Genomic DNA, 12,211 nt, shown 5'->3' with positions numbered 1-12,211 from the left:
TTGGGCAGGGGATCAAGGCCCTGAGGCAGGGGAGTTCTGGGGAGGGCCCCACTTCCCTCGCCTCCCCAACTCCCATGTACACTGAGGTTCTGGGACAGCAGAAGCACATGATCAGTCCCAAACCCTACAGTGAGGTGGGTCTGGGAGACCCCTGGATGCTCTTGAGAGCTCAATGTCGAACTCAGAGACAGTGCCATCTCTGTCTCCAAGCCACAGTGTGGCTGAAGGGGCAATGATGGGCTCCACCCTTTCTTTCAACTCTGCCTAGGCCTTGAAAGAACTCAAGATCAGTGCTGGGAGTGAGGCTCAGAGGTGCAATCAGGAGGAGGGATGTGGGGGCGAGGGATTCCCAAGAGGTGGAGCAGGAAAAGAAGGGATGGAAAGGTCCTCCTGCCCCCTCTGCAGCTGCCCCAGTCAGTCACAGGGTCTCATTACCTGTAGTAGGTCAGGGGACCCTGCCCACCCACACCAGAGCTGCTGGTAACCGGGGGAAGTCTGATACCTCTTCCTCTCCGAGGCCCAGGCTGTACCAGGGCTGTGCTTTCCCTTCGTAAATCATAGGCTCTTGGACAACATAATAAAACTGCCGGAACTGGGTGAAGAAGTTCTGCAGGTTGACGAGGTTCCAGGTCTGGAGGTTGCTAAAGATGCGGCCCAGCATGATTGCAGCTGCTAATTTCTTCTCCTTCACCAGCTCCTTCTTCATCTTATTAGTGAAGAGGTTCTGAAATTTCTGGAAGGTCCCAGGAGGCTTCATGCAAATTATGTCATCATATTGATGCCAGTCTAAGGGTGACAGCAAGAAAAAAGTCACATTTAAGATCTCAAAACTCACCAACCCAAGATACCACCTAGGAAGACAGAAACACAGGGGAGGAGCAGGCACAGTGGCACATGTCTGTAATGCCAGTGCCTTAGGAGTCTCCAGCAGGAGAATCACAAGTTAGAGGTCAGTTTCAGCAACTTAGGGAGGCCCTGTCTAAAAAATAAACAGAATTAGGGGAGCATAGTCAGAGGATAAAAGGAAGGAAGGAAAACAAGAGGACTCTGAAAAACTGAGGTGATCAGAACTCACTCCATCAGCTACCATGGCCATACCTCTAGAGACAGAAATCCTAGAAAACCCACAGTGATGAGCTTAAAACCAAGTCTCTGCTTAGCAATGCAGTTCAGCAAGCCTAGTAAAAGCTTTAAACATGACCATATGCAGGTTAAACATTTATAACAAAAGAAGGGGGCATGGGGTAATTAATGATGGTGGAATGTGGTGATCATTACTATCCAAAGTACATGTATGAAGACACGAATTGCTGTGAATATACTATGTATATAGCCAGAGTTATGAAAAATTGTGCTCTCTATATATGTAATAAGAATTGTAATGCATTCTTCTGTCATAGATAAATTTTAAAAATTACACTAAAAAAATTTATACTAAAACTACATCTCTTACTAGCAACTGAGTCCTGTTCTGATAAATGACTTCAGGGTACATACTGGGAACAGCAACCCCCACCCCAAAGAGGATGGTGCAGATTACCCAGCAGACACAGAGCCACTAGCAGGTGCCCACTGCAGGGAAAGGGCTGAATTCAAGTCTGCTCTGAGATCCACCTGCAAGAGACACAATTATAGACCTAGAAAACCCAGTGATGTTAACTGTAAAATAATTAGAAAACAAAAGTGGTTAGCCAAGCACCATGGTGCATGACTGTACTCCAGGCAATTTAGGTGGCTGAAGCGGGAGAATCAAAATTTGAGGGTATCCTGGGCAACTTAGCAAAACCTGATTTAAAATTTAAAAATGAATAAAAGAGCTGGGGATCTAGCTCAGGGTAGAGCACTTGCCTAGCATGCACAGGCCCGGGGTTCCATCCCCAGCACTGTCAGAAAAAATAAAAAGAAAAAAAGAAGAAAGAAAGAAAGAAAGAAAGAAAGAAAGAGAGAGAGAGAGAGAGAGAGAGAGAGAGAGAGAGAGAGAGAGAGAGAGAGAAAGAAGGAAAGAAAGAAAGAAAGAAAGAAAGAAAGAAAGAAAGAAAGAAAGAAAGAAAGAAAGAAAGAAAAGAAAAAAAAAAGACTGAAAACTTATAAGATGGACAGAGACACAATGATGGGCACAATGATGCCTGCCTGTAATCCTATGGACTCCAGAGGCAGAAGCAGGAAGACTGCAAGTTCGAGGCCAGTCTTAGCAACTTAGGAGGCCCTAAGTTACTTAGGGAGATCCCATCTTAAAATAAAAAATAAAAAGGCCTGGGGATATGGCTCAGTGCAACACATTGTTCTGCTTCCGGTCACTACCTGGCCGCCTCCAGGAAGGGCTAGCCAACAACTCCCTGTTCCGTGCTTTGTCCCAGAATCTGCCCGGGACCCACTCTGCCCACAGTCCCAGCCCTTCCTCTGGCTTTGTCCTCTCTCCTTCCCACTTTCTTTCTTGCATAACCACAGCAGGGGCAGCGCACAGCAGAGGAACCATGCAGACCAGGCAGTCTGCTCCGCAGAGCAGCACCCAGGCTAAGACATAGGTGCCACAGGAGAGGCCCTTTACCTCTGGAGCACAGGAGGGAGGACTTGACACACAGGCAGCGGTTCACGTGCTCGCCTGCCTTCTGTGGCTGCTCGTAGATGTACTCGTACTCCACAGAGCTGCGGCTAAAGCCACGGTGAAGGACGTACTTGTAAGGAATGGCTCTATCCAGGCTCTGCCTGGGAATGACAACGCTGCCCTCGATGAGGGATCCATACTCATGTAAGTCCCTGCAAATCAAAATACACTGGCTAGTGGCCAGTTATCTGGAAGTATTATCTCAGAAGATTTAGGTCTCAAATACCAAGAACACAGACCTAAAGCTATAACGAACACTGACCAAGACAGCATGTCTAGAACAGGGCAGGGCTTTGTTTCCAGTTAGGACAGAAAAAAGAGCCATGGCAAAACGATACTAAGAAATGCATGCTGGGAGTATCAAACACACACTCACCCAGGAAGCAGGGCCACCTCAGGGACTCATTGATCACCTCTAACACACATTGGAGGTGCTTGGGGGACCCGGGACTCACGCAATGTAGTACATCTTGCAAGCATCACTCCACTTGGGCTGTCCGAGCTCTTCTCCTCCCCTGATGAACACCATGTGGAGCTTGGGGTCGAAGGTGACATACTTGGGGATGATGGCGTGGAAGTGCACAGTGATCCCCTCCTTGGGCTTCAGCCAGCTGGAAGAGGGAAGGAAACACTGTGGTCACCAACTGCTCCTGGACAACCTACCTCCTCTTTATCTACTGGTCATTTTCACCCCTGGCTGCTGCCCATCACAAGCGGCCAAGAAGTGGAGAGGAGGGTGTGAGTTCCCGGCCTGGCCAGCCTGCCTCCTCTGCAGCCTCTGGACTGAACTCATCACAGGGGCCCTCAACACGCACGGATGGCCTCCCTGTGCCCTGGCCCTGGGCGGGGTGGCCTGGTACCTCACGGGGACGGCCTTTGCACTGGCTTTCTGATTCTTCTGTTCCTTCTCCTTTGTCACAGCAGCTGTGCAATTTTTGTCACTCCCTTCTGGCTTCCTTGGGTCTTTGGGCTCTGGGTTGTTTTCACCTGGTTTTTCTCCAGGAGCAGCCAACCCGTCCTTGGTCTCACCCTCCTGAAACGAGCAACCAAGCCCCAGCCTGAAAGACTGCCCCTCAGCCATGCATCTCACAGCATCCCAGGTGGACTGTCCAGTCCTTCCAGTCCACTCCCATGGCCTCTCAGGACCCTTCCCTAACCTTGCCTGGGCCCTCCTCCCTCTCTCACTCCTGAGCACACTAGTTCCTTCCACTGAGAGCAGGCCAGCACAAGACACCCTCGGGCCTTGGCATGCCAATCCTTTCATCTGAATGTGTCCCCAGGGACTCCAAAGCTCACCCCTCACTCCTTCTAGCCTCTGCTCCCCCAGCACCTCCCTTGAAGCCTCACCCAGCCTCCCTGGCTGAGGGGCCACCTTCCCCCGTGGCACCAACCAGCATACTCCTGGGGATCCTCCTGGTACCCCCCACACTCTATTTTTTCCCAGCTCACTTCTTGGTTCCTGGTTTGGCCTCAGTTTTCCCCCCTCCAGCAAGTGAGCTCCCTGAAGGAAGGCTTGGTCTCCTTTGCACTGTCCCTAGCTCTCCACAAACATGTGCCACATAACCAGACTGAAGATGGGCTGGTGACAGGTTGCAGCAGGGATGGCCAGGAAGGCCAACAGTGTCCCCCAGGCCTACCCTGGTGGGAAACCTGTACCTGGCAGTGTTCTTTGGAAGCAGGGGGACTTGCCAGCAGCTCATTTGTTGACTGAACCTTATCTTTCATTTCTTTCCCAGCCCTGTTAACTGGATTATCTGGCTCAGCTGTAGCATCAACTCCCTGGAGGAAATAAAGACCCCAGACTCCCTGAGCCACAGAGACAAATGAAAGGCTGCTCTGTCCCAAGGGCTTAAGATCAGCATTGGCCTTAAACTTGAGTGTGAGGTCAACAGTCCCTTCCTGCCCCCCCACCCCCAGGGAGCAAGTCCCAGCTCCCCTCCTAGACAGGAAGCATTGTCTCATCCACATGGCACACCAAAGGTGCTAGGGCCCATCCTGTACTCCCGCCACCATTCCCCAATACTTACCCCAGAAGCTGGGACCTCCATGTGCTGCCTGGCCCTCTGTGCTTCTTTCTGAGGCTCAGAGTCCCCTTTGGACTCAGGCAGCGGGAGCCCCTGGGCAGCATCTTCAGCCTTACAGTGGGCTTCGCAGGTAGAGGTGGGCAGCCCAAACACCTTCTGGGAGAGGCCCCTGTCCCCAGAGGGCGTGGAGGTATGGAGATCCATTTCTTCCCTGTGGTCCTGGGGTGCTGGCCTGTTCTGAGACATATCTCCTATGGCTGCACCCCTGCACTGGCCAGCTGGACCAGTGTGTGGGGCTTGGCTTTGGGCCAGGGCTGCATCCTGGGACCAGGGGTGTGAAGGTGAATTTGGACTCTGGGGAATGGAAGATGATGGAGCCAAGGAACCCTGTTCTGAGGAAGCAGTAGTGTCCTGATTCTTCCTCCTTTTCTTCCTTTTGCTCTAAACAGGAGAGACATCCCAATCTTACTTCTTAGGTTTACTACAACCTGTCCCATGTTTCCCTCCCATTTCCCCACCCCAATTTCTCTAGTACAGCAAGCTGAGCTCTGCTGAACCACTTATCTATCATCCCTGCAACTTCTTTATCAGGGATAGAACTTAATTAAAAAACCCAGGGTCGGGGGTGGGGGACCAAGGAACAAGAGGCCAGGCAGAGAGCCTCGCAGGCAGTGGCTGAGGATGTCACTGCGAGATCACTCTAGAACACTACAACATTCACGGGCTATCCATGTGAATATCTTCATCGTATGTGTCACAAGCAGGAAAACCAGAATAAAGGAGAGGAGGAGACTGCAGAGTACTGAGGAACAGAGAGCCTCCTGCTTACCCAGAATGAAAGCCGACATCCAGCACATGATATCTAGCCTTGGGAACCAGGAACACTGCCTGTGAGTAGCAGGCTGCTGGGACCCTGGCCCCAAGGGCTATGATGCTCTAGAGGAAGTGCTGATGGGCCACTGAAGGCAACTGGTTCATAAATCCCAAGCCCTGGATGTATGTGGCGAGGCCCTGCCACCCAGAACAGCTGGGAGTGGACCTGTACTTGCCCCAGGGCCCCCGCTCCTGGGGTTAAGACATCAGGAAAAGGGAAGAACGTGAGTGCGTCTGTGTCTGGAATGTGCGGCCTCCTTCTGTGTCAGTCTGCAGCTTCCCCAAGAATCCTAGCTGACCTTCCTGCAGAACTGTCCAGATGCCCACAACAGCCCCCCAGGCACACAGAGGGCTCCTAGCCTGACTGGGAGTCAGTGTCCACTGTGTGAAATAGAAAGACAGGGCTTAAGAGATTTTTTTCTCTTCATGGTCCTGAGGATGAGACCCAGGGTCTCACATGAGAAAGGAGATTTAAGAAACTTTTTCATCTCCCAAGGGCAACCAAATCATCCAAGATGTTGTTAACATGTGCAGTGACTCCGCAGTCTGGATGGGCCCCAGGGTCCTCACTTTCACAGCCTACCTGGAGGCCCATGCTGCCAGCCCAGGCGCAGTCGTGAGCATGAGATAGTGTAGCAACTGGTGATCCTCTCTCTGACACCTCAGGGTGACTTGGAAGCCTCTGAGACTGACTAGACAGATCTGGGGTCCCTAACCTTAATGGTCTCCATCAGCATCCTGATGGTTCCAAGAAGATGCTGACCAGCACAGGCTTGAGGAGGGACACACACCCTCAGCCCTTCCCAGAGTCCCTGAAATGTCAGCGCTTAACCCAAGTGGTGCTGCCTCCACACTGAGCCACTGAGTGACCTGGGCCTCTGTGAGGCACAAGGACCACGAGGGCATAAGGGCACAACAGGGTCCTGTCCTATGACTCTGGCAGCATGATGGAGGCAGGTTAAGATGCATTATGCAACAGGCCAAGGACAAATCCAGCCAGGAGAGCATGGTGGGAGGTCATAGGCCACCCTGACTCAGAGGCTTCCTGGAGAAGGTGGCAGCACAGGATGAGTTTGGAAGATGCAGAAGCCCTAACCCAGCCTGATCTCCATGGCAAGGACTCATAGGTCTTTGTGCACAAAGACCAGCCCTTCCTCCCTAGGCCTCCTGCTCACCTAGAATAGAAGCCAATGTCCAGCACAGGAAGACCCCCTGAAGCTCAGGCCTGCTTACCATCCTCACCCAGTGCAAGCAGCAGATCTGGAGGTAAGTAGGGCCTGGACACAGGCAGTGACTGCAGCAGTACCTGGGGGAAGCACTGAGTGCAGAACAACTGGACCAGGGCACCTCTGGGTGGGACACAACACGACACAGGCACATGGGAGCCAGAAGCCAGGGTGAGTGAGGACAGGTGGGCTTGAGAATGTCACTCCGCCTCCTCAGCAAACACCTGCTATAGGCCTCTGCCTTAGGACAGGTGGAACATCAAGGCTGAGGTGACAGAGCAGGCCATGGGCAGGAGGCCAAGGCCTATATAGAAGCGTAGAGAGGCCAAGTCTCAAGGCGTGGTCCACACAAGGAATGGAGAGACTTCAACATCAACAAGGGGGTGCAGCATTAGGGATAGTGACAGGCAGCAACACAGACAGCGAAGGTGAGTCCTCATGAAAGTAGGCAGTGGGACATGAATGCCAAGGGCAGGTGGGCAGTGAAGCTGCCTATGGAGGCCCAAGGGAAAGAAGCTGACAGGTGGGTGCTTTGTGTTCCCCAATCCCCCAGGGCCAGCTGGCTCATCCCTGTAGCAGGTAAGGGCTGTAAGGAGCCAGGGGTGGGCTTCAATGAGGACGGTGAGGCCTCGTCCCTGGCAGCTGCTTGGCACATCCTTCCAGCAACATGGCTACCAGAGCTTTGCTGTGGGAGGGCCTCTTTGCAGGGACATCCCCCTGATGCACCTTTCCAGATCAGCTTCCTTGTTTGTGCAGACAATATGACAGGTAGTGTTTAGGGATAGGCTTCCACTAACAGGAGCCATGGCTTTAAGAAGCAATGGGAGCCAGGGGTGGTGGCACACACCAATAATCCCAGTGACACAGGAGGCAGAGGCAGGAGGATTGCCAGTTCAAGGCCAGCTTTAACAACTTGATGAGGCCCTCAGCAACTTAGTGAGGACCTCTCTCAAAATAAAATGCAGGGCTGGGTTTATAGCTCAGTGGTAGAATGCTTGCCTCATATGAATGAGGCACTGAGTTCGATCCTCAGCACCACATATATAAATAAAATAAAGGTATTGTGTTCATCTACAAGGAAATATATATATTTTTATATTTATATAAAAATATAAAATATATATTTTTATATTTCATATATGTATGAAATATAAAAAGGCCTGGGGATGTGGCTTAGAGGTAAAAGCATCTCTGGCTTCAATCTCTGCTATAAATAAATAAATAAATAAATAAATAAATAAATAAATAAATAATTTTAAAAAACAATAAGAGGATCTAGCCACTATGTGAAGATGGGCCAGCTGGCAAGGGGGTTGGTCAGGGAGCCAAGGGACAGGGTGCCGCACCAACCTTCTTGTAGATGCCATGGCCACTGTGCTGCGCTGAGCCCTGGAGAGCATCCCACTGCCCTAGACCTGCAGCTGCCTCCAGCCCACAGACTGCAGCACAGTCACATCCAGCCTCACCAAACACCACGATGGCCAGGTGACCCTGGTGGCTTACATCAGGTGCCTTAGTTTCCCCATCTGTTACATGGGACAGATGTCCCTACATCACAGGGTCACCATGAGGATGACCCAGAGGGACAAAGCATCTCAAGAGCCGTGGAAAGCTGTCTGGCTTAGCAGGGGACTGGGGCTGTGTCAATATGCACAGAGGCACTTTAGGGCCACCTGCTGACAGCGCCAGGCACAGGGTGGGTGTGGGACCCATGTGGTCAGTGCCCCACCTCCTCCCTTTCCCTGGGAAAGGTCCCTACACCTCCCTGTTCTCACCCTGCACCCTGCAAAGCAAGTGGAATCAGCTCTGCTCCAGCCCCGGGGTCAGCCCTGTGGGCTCCTTCAACCACTGATTTCCACCTCAGGGCCACAGCAGGTTGAGGGCCAGACTGGAGAGCCAGTCAGAGCCAAGGTTTGAGGGGAAAGCTTTCCCTTTGTTCTGAAGGAGCATCCTTTGTCCCCTGGATGAAGCAGTGGGGCAGGGAACTGTGGACACCATTATTTGACCAAGGGGTAGGATGGTCTGGAGTACTAGAGATACTGGCCAGAAAGGTAAAGAGGCAGTGCAGGCAGGCAGAGCCACACCTGGACTTCACAGCTACCATCCAGTTGCCTAGATTGAGCCTCGTCTACAGCCTCAGGATTTATTGGTCATATGAGCAATAAATTTCAGTTAACCAGTTTGAGTTGCATTTTTGGTAATTTGCAACCAAAAGATTTCTAATAGTTCAAATAATCAAACCTCAGATTAGGTTGTTTTCTCTTTACAGAAATGAAAACAAAGTCCAGATAACCAATGTCCCAACTGTCAGATAAAATGGATGCCAGCCTCTTGTGGATACTTGCAGGTCACTGCATGGCACAGAGGACCCCACTGTGGCCTGTCCTGACCCTCCAGGCCCCTCAGAGCAAAACATTCTGCCTTGATCTTAAAATAACTGCCAGCTGCCCTCTAGGAGGGGAGTGGTCACAAGGAGGCACTCAGCAGAGGCCCTTAAGAGGGCAGGCATGCTGGGGTGCGGCTTGCAGGTGCCCCAAGGAGGGCCTGGCTATACCCTCCATGACACAGCAGCGTGAAGACCACAGGAATTGCAGGGGTGGCCCAGGGAAGACCCTCAGAGGACCCCAAACAGTTCCTGGAAGACAACTGCCAGGTCAGGGGTGATAGCAAGTAACAGCACCCCTGTGGACCCAGACTCCTTTGGCCATACCTGGGCAGCAGTAGGTTGCTGATTTCCAATACAAGTATAATCTGAATCGCTAATGGAAAGCACTGCAGTGGCTGGAACTGTCTTTGAAGGGTGATTTGGAAGGAAGGTCCATACCGGGCCTCCAAACTCACCAGGGCCCTGCCCAACCCATGTGCAGCAGCTGCTCATTTAATTCGTGTGAAACAGTGTGTGACCATGGTACTTAGAAACAGCCACAGCTCTTTGGGAGTCACAGCATCCCCGTGAAGGGGTGAAGCAGCCCTGCTTTCCTCATTTGCACAGCACCTTCATAACACAAGCGAGCTTCTCTTCACATGTTATAGTGAACCTGGAACACACCCAACCAATGCTCTGGAATTGAACACACCTGAACCAATGTTCAGGATCTGAACCCCAAGGAGCAAGCTTCCTGCCACACCACTGGTATTTCAAGCACAGCCTGCTGATGGGCACAGGCCCAGCTTGGACAGCACCTGCCTTGTGAGAAGAGCCCTGGTGTGGCCAGTGGATGTAAAAGGATGGACTTTTACAAGAAATAACAGCTGGGAGTCAGGGTGGGCAGGCAGGATGTGCAGCACAGAACAAAAAGATGGCACCCCCAAAATGACCTGCCACAAAGACCAAAACCTGAGTGGGTGCAGACACCTCACAAATGGCTTTGCTCCCAGCTCTGCCCTCTCAGTGGAGGTATGAGGGTGACTGGCTGGCCAGGGCTGGCAGGAGGCTCTGCAGCCAGAAACACAGACTACCTGCTCATTGTCTGCCATGAAGGTGTCCAAGACTCGCACAGAGCAGCCCCCTCCATTCTTCTCTTGCTGGGAAGGCACTGGGAAGCTGCCTGCTCACCAGGTATGTCCTCTATGGCATCTACAGAAGGTCCTGAGGCCACTCCCTGTAGGGACATGACTCCTTCAGAGTCACCCACAAACCCTGGAACCCCACCTCATCTAGGCCCATTCAGTTAAACCTCATGGAGCAGGGAAACCAGAAATCCAGAGCCCAAGGTATCTGAGGTCAACAGGCAGGAAGGTGCAGGTGGGCAAGGCAGAAGTGTCCCCCAGGTGGGCAAATCAGGTCCTGGTCCCCTGGGCCTCCACCTGAACACCTGGGACTATATTTCCAACAAATGCAGCTGCAGAGGCACCAAAGGGAACAGGTCAGCCCAGGCACCCAAGGCTCAGCCAGGCACAGCCTCCAGAGCCTCCAGAGGCCAGGTGTGCCTCCACCAGGCAGCCTCAGGCATTGTCTGTCAAATCATGCCAGCAAAATCTGAGGAAGGAAAGCCACTGTAGGCCTAGGGCCACTTGGAGCCTCCTACCCCACCAGCTCAGGCCCCTGCTTGGTCTCTTCCCTCACTGCCAGAAGCACAAATGTGTGAGCCTCTGGAAGGACACAGAGCCAGCAAGCAGGAACTCACAAGCCAGCATCCAGTGGCCACTGAAGAAAGGGCCAGGAGGAGGCTGGTCACCTCCCCCATGGCCCTGTGGACCACAGGTAGAAGGACAGGATCAGATCTGCTGGGGAAGGCTGATGAATGGCTTGTGGCTCCATCCTGGCTTCTGAGGTTCAGGCCACCCCCCAGGCCCCGCCCACCCTCTGGGAATTTCAGGTCTGAGCTCAGAGACCTTCTCTCAACAGTGACACCAGCTCAGGTGAAGCATGATGCAGGATAACTGTGGGACTGGGAAGCCACTGCCCAGAGACACTTGTGGTGCTCACCTGTGCACTTTACTCCCAGTTTTTTTCAGGTGTGGCTTCTGCACCTTTAGGCATGTATTTTAAATAAATCTCCTGTGACAATACCACACACAGTGTGAAAATCATATAAAAATGGACATTTTGGGGGTAGTTCTGCTGGTGTTTTGAGGTATTGGGGCTGGAACCCAGGGACTCACACATACTGGAAAGTGCTCCACCCGGAGCCACACCTCTGCCCCAAACAAACATTTGAAAGTTAACAACTCAGAGGCCTTTAGGCCACTTACAATGTCATCAGTCATCACCTATACTAGGCTCCCACTTCGTCACCCCAAATGCAACCCTGTCTCTACCTCACAGTCACCCCCAACTCTGAGCTACTGATCTCTCTCTCTCTGGATGAGCTTGTTCTAACATTTCCTATAACAGACATTGCACAGTGTGTGCCTTGTACCTCAGGTTCCTTCTCTTAGCACTGTGTGTCTGAGGTGCATCCTCGTTGAAGTTTGGACATGTACACTTCCTTCTTTATAGTGGCTGACTGATATTCCACGGAGTGTACACAGCCTAAGTAGTTCATTGTTCATCCACTGAGGAACACCTGGGTTGCTGTGCCGCTGGAGTGCTATGGCTCTGCTGCTCTGATGTATAGATAAGCATTTGTTCAAACACCCGTTCTCATTTCTCTTGGATACATACTTAATGGAACTGCTGGGTCATATGGCCATTCTGAATTTAACTTTCTGATAAGCTGCCACACTGCTTTACAGAGTGGCTGTAGGACGTCACATTCCCTCCAGCATGACACCACAGTTCCAACTTCTCCACCTCCTCACCGACCCCTGTGATTTGACACTTCTTATCACAGCCATCCTAGTGTGTGTTAGGTGGTGTGTCAAGAGGTTTTGCATTGCACTGAACCACCAATGTGTGCTGATGCCTTTCACAGGCTTGTTGGCCACTTGTATATTTTCTTTGGAGAAAAGCTTAGGCAACCCAGGCGTGGTGGTGCACAACTGTAATTGCAGCTGTTCTGGAGGCTGAAGCCAGAGGATCACAAGTTCAAGGCCAGCCT

The 12,211-nt window shown here is 51.9% G+C and overlaps 1 pseudogene; it reads right to left on the bottom strand.

Annotated features, from left to right (window-relative positions):
* LOC113178543 (E3 ubiquitin-protein ligase RNF213-like) overlaps positions 1-5,064 on the bottom strand; it is a 96,448-nt pseudogene extending 91,384 nt beyond the window's left edge.
* Positions 5,065-12,211: the final 7,147 nt, after the last annotated feature.

This window comes from Urocitellus parryii, assembly GCF_045843805.1.
Source record: "Urocitellus parryii isolate mUroPar1 chromosome 13 unlocalized genomic scaffold, mUroPar1.hap1 SUPER_13_unloc_1, whole genome shotgun sequence".
NCBI lineage: Eukaryota > Metazoa > Chordata > Mammalia > Rodentia > Sciuridae > Urocitellus > Urocitellus parryii.
The sequence above is the reverse complement of the archived record's forward strand: the minus strand, read 5'-3'. Positions and strand labels throughout refer to the sequence as shown.